This window comes from Etheostoma spectabile, chromosome 23 (genome assembly GCF_008692095.1).
Source record: "Etheostoma spectabile isolate EspeVRDwgs_2016 chromosome 23, UIUC_Espe_1.0, whole genome shotgun sequence".
Classification (NCBI taxonomy): domain Eukaryota; kingdom Metazoa; phylum Chordata; class Actinopteri; order Perciformes; family Percidae; genus Etheostoma; species Etheostoma spectabile.
In genome coordinates, this window is record NC_045755.1 from 16,867,381 (window position 1) to 16,874,930 (window position 7,550).

General features: G+C 40.3%; 1 protein-coding gene across 3 annotated transcripts in view; it reads left to right on the plus strand.

Annotated features, from left to right (window-relative positions):
- btbd11a (BTB (POZ) domain containing 11a) overlaps nucleotides 1–7,550 on the plus strand; it is a 172,761-nt gene that overhangs the window by 1,882 nt on the left and 163,329 nt on the right. The window contains exon 1 of one of the 3 annotated variants that reach the window (XM_032505610.1): nucleotides 5,493–5,781. The exons of the other annotated variants lie outside the window; for them this stretch is intronic. The gene's annotated coding sequence lies outside the window, so the exon portion shown is untranslated. Of the gene's footprint in view, nucleotides 1–5,492; nucleotides 5,782–7,550 lie in introns of those variants that run through there. 3 annotated transcript variants of the gene reach the window in all.

Below are 7,550 nucleotides of genomic sequence, written 5' to 3' on the forward strand. Positions count from 1 at the left end.
ATGAGAGAGAGACATCATGGCTTTCAAACGAGCAAAGTGGCAGTTAGTCAAGGCCACATCCCCCCTCCTCCTCAATAGCTGTAATTCTGCACCAAGGCGGAATTTTGGGAAAGAGACTTCAAATATGGTATTACGGGATCACTAAGATCTACATAAAATCATCCAAAGAGTGTTTTTTTAAAAACACAAACATGTACTGTACCTCCATTTCAAGTTGTATTCATTTCTTTTGAGGACATGATATGCTTTAAATAGTATTTTTTGATTGATTTCTAAGAGTATTTGATTGAGAAGATACTTTTCGCAGTGCACAAAGTGATAATCTGTAGCCCAGTTGGAAAAGCAATATGGCTACAAAGTGTGTAATTATACTGGGATATAACCACTGTTTATCTAGCTGGTGTAATTGCATTCCAAAACAAAAAGACTTGACAGTTTCCTGACTATTTGCTACCCTCAGCTCAGACCTCAAGGCCCACCTCTGAAACAATCTGTCTTGGTTACCAAAGCCCTGGAGCCACTGCAGTCAGAGTAGGTATTAATTGTTGAAAAACAGCAAACAAGCTCCAACTTCTATTTCTTTGAAGCTGTTGTGTTCTCAGACTTTCATCAGTGACAAAAATGTTAGTTTTAATGATTGTTTTGCTTTGTGCATGGTGTGTATAGATGATATAAGATGATACGGGAGTCACGATTTTGCAGAAACAGGATTCTGTGTTTATATTGTGTGCTGGCCTCGTTGGTGGTAATGCTATTACTGTCTCAATCCAGAAGGTGTACGCTGTCAGTGTGGGCTGGCCATCTTATCCAAAGCCCTGAGTTGGCTAAAAACTGTAAAGCAGAAGGGACTTGAAATGTTATTTCTTCAACTGAGAGCCAAACATGGCAGCGCAATATTTACCAAAGGATCTCTTTTTCATATGGTTGCAGCGTGATTGTTTTCTCTCAGCACTTATAAGACAACTTAATAGAGATGGAAAACAAAGATGCATGTGCAAACTGTCTTGTGTGGATGAGCTATCCCCCGTAATTGCACCAGAAAAGATTGTTCCAGAAGCAGTCAGAAGAGAAATGGATCTGAAATTGCCTCCTCAGTGATATGACGTGAGTTGAGATTCAATGTTGTGGATGCAGCTTTTTCTCACATTACAGGTTCTTTTCTAAAATCCAGACTCTTTAGCATCTGTAATGCACTACTCATACGCCTGCATCCCCCAAACCACAGAAATGTCAGTAAGAAATTTAGAGCTAAAGCAATTAGTGGATTAATCTCATGCAAAAAATGGCAAACATTTGGATGATTCATGCTTCTCAAATATGAATATATTTTCTGCTTTACATCATAGTCAAATGGAAATTTTGTTTTACAAAAAGAAAATGGCACCTTGTGTATGAAAATGTCACCTCAGAAATTGTGATTATGAACTGTCATGATGGACATATTTTACTAAACAATAAATAACTGGTTGATAAAATCGTTAGTTGCAGCACTACATAAATTGAACAAACAGTTACTTTCATTATCAATTATCGTTTGGACAATAAAATGTAAATTAGTAGTAAAAGAAAAATGTGGATTAGAGTTTTCCAGAGCACTAGGTGATGTGTTCAAGTGTCTTATATTGTTCAACAGACAGTTCAATACCTTAAGACATTTCATCTACAATGTTTTAAAACAGAAAAAAGCAGCAGATTTAAGAAGCTAAGGCCAGAAAATGTTGGTCCTTTTTGCATCTGCAACGCTTGATAGATTATCAAATTAGTTAATGATTCCTTTTTTTTAAATATACTGACTAACTGTTGCATCTCCTATCTGGATGTGGGACATGTTATTTCACCCTTTAATCCCCTCATCTGTCTTCACACACCTCCTCATTTGACAATGATATTTGGCCTGGGTGAAGATGTTGCACACGACTGCGGCTTTGTCTTGAAATTGCAGCTGAGAAACTCGTACTTCTTTGCAGAAAGGATGCAGAGCCAATGCATGCATCCTGCTCCAGTCCTACCCATGGAACACATCATTTCCTGATGGTGCAGAGAAGGCTCCGATTTGAACTCACAGAGAACAGCATGATGTCATTCTGTGACAGTTAGGAAGGCAAACAATGTGAGGATGTATTTGTCACTATTGGTTTTTATGGCAGCACTGATCACACTCCAAAAATGAACAACTCATTAAAATGCCAAAATGTGTCTAAATATTCATAAACATTCACTCATATGTTTGTAAGTCCCATTTTCTCTTTGTAGTTTTGAGCTTTTGCAACCAAAGCTGACAGTCAGACGTGTGAGATAACAGGCTCGCCCTTATTGGTCTCTTGTCTAAAATTTCACCCGGGTAATAAATGCAGTGTGGCACATAAGGAATAAATCCACGTTGTACTGCACTCCCACTGACCATACGTGACGTGACAGCCTCTTTTCTCTGACTAATGACAAGAGCGAAGTAGCCTTTTCTTCACTTGCTTTGTTTTCTTCTGCTGCTGTTAGAACCGCTACATTCTGATCATGTAAAGGATTTCTAACATTCACCGTCATAGTAACAAGGCAGTGTGTGTGCTGGATATGTATGTCTACATGTAGTTTTGAAAGAGTGAAAAACTTAAGATATTATTAAGTCATGAGAGGCAGGCATCCTTAGGACTGAATGAGACAATAGTGGCACCCATCTGCAGAATGACATTGTTTTCATTGTGTATTCATATGGGTGCTGTCTGATTTCCCAACTCTGTTCTTGTTAGCTTATGTTACGTTATGTTATGTTTAGGCAACTAAATGACTTGGTTATATTTGAGACGGTAACTATGGTCTCTCCTGTCATAATCTAGATCAATGATGTCTTTTTTGGCTGGATATTTTCCTTTTAAAGATTACTTTTTGGGGCTTTCCCCTTTATTATAGAGGCAGTGGATAGACATGAAAGGGGGAGAGAGATGGGAGGATGACACGCAGCAAAGGTCTGCAGGTCGGATTCAAACCCGGGCCACTGCAGGACTCGGCTAACATGTTACCTAACGCTTTCTTTGTGTTGAAATTTTAAACTCCAGTCGATTCAACGTACAAGTTCCTTCCCGAGAGAATTTTGCAGCGCTTAGCGCCGCCCAAGACAATTGTTATTGGTTCAAAGAAATGCCAATAAACCAGAGTGTGTTTCTCTCCCATCCCAGAATGCTGTGTGGACTAGCCAGAGCCTCCTTTGCAGCGCTGTGGAGGAAGGTCTGGCAAAGTGAGACTATCCCTGTCTCAGTTTTTATAAAACCGACAATCAACCCCGACTTCCATAATAAGAGGTTTGGTCACTATAGCCAAGCAAACTGCTGTCGTTATCCAATCACAACCCCAACCGTATCAACCTCATCCTCTTTTGGCAGCTCCAGAGAACCTAGTTCAACAACCATCGCTGCAGTTAATCATAAGAAAATAGACTTGAAATGTACAAATATACTTTGGGCCATGGCTTTGTGCATAAGGTGCTTGTGAAATGTAAAATAGAAAATTAGAATTTTGTGTGATTCATGCATTCAGATGATCGACGGATGATTCATCCCAAACACGCCACTGTCCGATTTCCCAGTGCTTACGTGGGTCAACTGTCCAGCAAAGCAGCAATTACTTGCTCGGATCAACACTTCTAATCCAATCTCTTTCATCTGTGTGCGGTGGGAAGTGAAGTGCACAAGATGACACGATGCTCTATTGATGTGTGTTGCACTCAACCTTACAAAAGCAAACAATACAAATGCGTGGTACAAATCAGCTTGCATAACCTTTGCTGAGATATTGGACAAATATTGTTACGTGGAAATGTAGAAGGTGGATACCTCCTGACCCGTCTCCACAAGGATTCACCATGTTTGACTCTTTCTTCTGACAAGTGACGTCAGAATCAATCAGCTTCCAAACCTGCTGGGGTGATGTTGGAATTTGGGAACCCGAATGACTTAATTGTATCTGAGTATGTCTGTCATTTGTCGTGACCTTCCCCAAGGAACTGATTCAAGCTCCGCAGGACAGATGATACAACATAATGGAATTGCATAGCCTGCTATAGTAAGTTTATTAAATTAGCAGTGGGGTGTTTGCTCTCCCTCCTTCCTCGCTCTCTGTCTTTCACACCATATTTTATTGTGTTCTCTGCTAGTGGGCGGGCTCGGTGTTTGCATATTTATTTTCCACTGTGGTTTTTAATAAGCTCAACTCATAACCACACGATCCTGGCTAAGCCTTTTGTTGTCCAGTCTGTTATTATTTTCCGCCTGTCCTGCCCCTCCTTGGGGTGGGCTCGCAGATGAGCTGACAGATTGCTGTCGTTCTGGTTGAGATGCGAGCACCCGGGCAGGCAAGCTGGTTGTGATGAATTTTTATGTCATGGTAATTGCATAAGACCAAAGGCGGCACCCACACTTCTCCACCCCGCTTCATTTTCAGCTATGATCAGTGATTGTGAAGTTATGTGAAGTTGTTTACTGGGCCAAGATATTTTTTATGAGCTGCATCCATTTCTAGTTTCCCTCCATGTCAGTGGCTTGTGATAATATTGACTTTCATTTGATATGCTTCTCTGTGATTTCACTGGTAGGGATTCCACAAACACCTATAACTCTGCTCTGGGCAACGGGGAACGAAATGTTGTGGTTTTTATTACTTCCATGTCATTGGAGCGTGGGTGAATCCCCTTCCATTTACAGAAACTAGGTGAAAGCACTGGGTCAGGATGAGATAATTCGAGGAGGATGAGAGCGTTGAAATGTTGGGAGTGCAGTGCAGTGCTTGAGGAGAAACCAGGCTAAAGTGTCAGCTGGAGGAGGTGGTGGTGAGGGGCCATTGGCGCAGGTCCCTAAGATATAATTATGCAGCTCTCTTTAATTAACGCTTATCTAGTAGTCATAAAGATTAGGAATTAGCAGCGAAAAAACACCAAGGAGAGAACAAAGAACAAAGATAGAAAGAACAAAAGATAGTATTTGTGCAACAAAAGACTGTAGGCCTAAGTCACTCGTCCTTGATGTCCACACTTTTTTGACCTGCTCAATAGAATGCCTACATTGTTAATCAGGAAATCAGCACGAAACACGGCTCATAGATTCCAACAAGACTAGTTTTTTTTAATGCATGACAGTGTTTGCCATAATGGCTGGGATACAGTAGGCTAAATTTGGCTGTTTATCTCATCAAAAAAAGGGCAAGATCATTATAAATTATATCCTGACTAGTCTCGCATGAGTCTCCTAATAATTTCTCAAAATGAGATATGTCGAAATAATGACTATCTCAAAAATAATGAGATAGTCTATATCTAAAAATGACTTAATTAGTATTTAAGAAACGTTCTCAAAATAATGAGTCATTATCTCAAAATAATGAGATAGTATCTTAAAATAATGACTTACTATATTATGAGAAAGCTTCTCTTTTTTGAGATACCAGCTAAGTCGGTATTTTTGAGTTTCTCATTGACAGGATTTTTGATGAGGAGGATTTTTTTCATCACGTTGGCGGAAATGGGCTTCCGTAAAATTCCGTAACTTTGCTAGCACGAAAAATGAACATTATAAAACGGTTTCCATGTGACCCAAAGTCCACTCCGTTGGAAAACAAGATGTTGAGGAAACTAAAGAAATATTTAGCGCCGAAACAAGTGCAACAAGTGAGGAAAATCCGCGGAGTTCGGAGCCAGACCGTCAGTACCAGCTAGCTAGCTAGCCGAGCTAGGTAACGTTAGCTATCACGGCTCAACGATTCAGGGGCACCTGCTGCCTTCAGCTGGCTGTTTAAATGGTGAGTAAAGCGACAAAGCTTCTTCTTAACCGCTGGCATTGTGTGTCTGTTGTGCTGCTTATTAATTTCTACAATTGTTTTACTAGGCACAGGTATACATTATAAGCTCCAGTCTGTGCCTCTCACGTAGCATCTAATTTAAGACAGCATCAGTAGCTAACGTTATTTCTAAAAAAATAATTTCTGTGTAGCTTAACATTGAAAGTACAATAAACGGGTCTTAGAGACATATTGCCTAGCTATTTTTCCATTACACAAGAAGGATATAAAAAGCACGGTAAATACATAATATTATACAAGATAATTGAACACTTTAACTTAGGGTCTATGTTGCGGTTCTGTCTATAATGGAGATATATCACTTATTCTGGCTTGGGCACACAGCCCTGCTGTTGAATGTGTTATCAATACTGTGGCTGTTGAATCAGGGCTGAATCATAGCTGTTATACTATAACAATGCATCGGGTGCACACAGGCTGCATTTTGTTTTTTGCCTGAGTGTGCTGCTAGCGATGTGAGAAAGAAGTACTATGTTCAGTGTCTTCTCTCTTGCTGTTGCTTTACCCTTTCCTCTCTCTTTCTTTTTGACACTCTGATCTTGGACAAGTTGGAAGACGTTCTGGCCTTGTTGCATGTAATCAGCTCCATCTGTAGACCCTTGACCCCGTGCTGTGGGTGTGAAACTGATGTGAAGTCGGTACAACAGGTGGCCGATTGATGTTGGAGTTACATGTAGATGTGTTTGATGAGTTCACCTGAGCTGGGGAGGACTGGAGGAAATCAACGGAAACAATGCTGCATTGTCAAGATGACCTATTTGTTCTGTCCCAGGTTGATCAAATACACAACATCCAAGTGATGCCGCCGTGAGATCAGATGACATGCATCCTGAAAGTCTGGAGAGTCCCTCGGCTTTTTTGATGTCACAACTTATTGTGACAGCGGCTGTCAGAACATACTGTTATTTGATGTTATCTGTCAGCAGTACGCAACCTTAATTCAACAGTTCTATCCTAGGGACTCATAAAGCATCGGTTGATGCTACTTCTGTTTTAAATTTGAACTTTTTGTACCATATTTATTGAAAAAAGGAGTTTCTGTTTTTCTGTAAATAGAATCACAATAATGCCAGAGAATGATGTTCACAGTCTCTGTGGTGCCTCAAAAAGTCTTTTTACCCCAAATTACAAAACAACATTTTCTTACTAATCCCACATGTTGTCTGGCCATGCAGAAGGTTTTGATTTCACTTTTGATTTCAGATCACAAAGGGCATCTTTTTCTTGTAGTTTTTCACTTCTGCTACACTTAAAGTGTTTTAGAACTAAATGAATCAGGGGGAACTTATTACTAACTTTAGAATGATTTGTTTGTTACTTTGCTTTAAATTACAGAAAGACATATCTTCTATTTAGCATCGGGATGGGTGGACATGACGATACTGTGAGATGACATATTTTTAGTTTACTGTCATCCAGATGTTGTGATATTTTGTCTATAAATGGCTAGTGGTTTCATTTAAAGAAATATATCAAAGGCCACTACACTAGGAATTACGTCCATGTTGAACTATTTGGGGGGGACAGCAGCTCAGTCCGTAGGGAGATGGGTTTGGAACCATATGGTCGCAGGTTCAAGTCCTAGTGTGGACCAAAGTATGGAGTGTGGATTGGTAGCTGGAGAGATGCCAGTTCACCTCCTGCCTGCCAGGTGCTCTTGAGCAAAGCACAGTACCCCCCCCCCCCCAAGTCGCTCAGGGTGGTGGTCC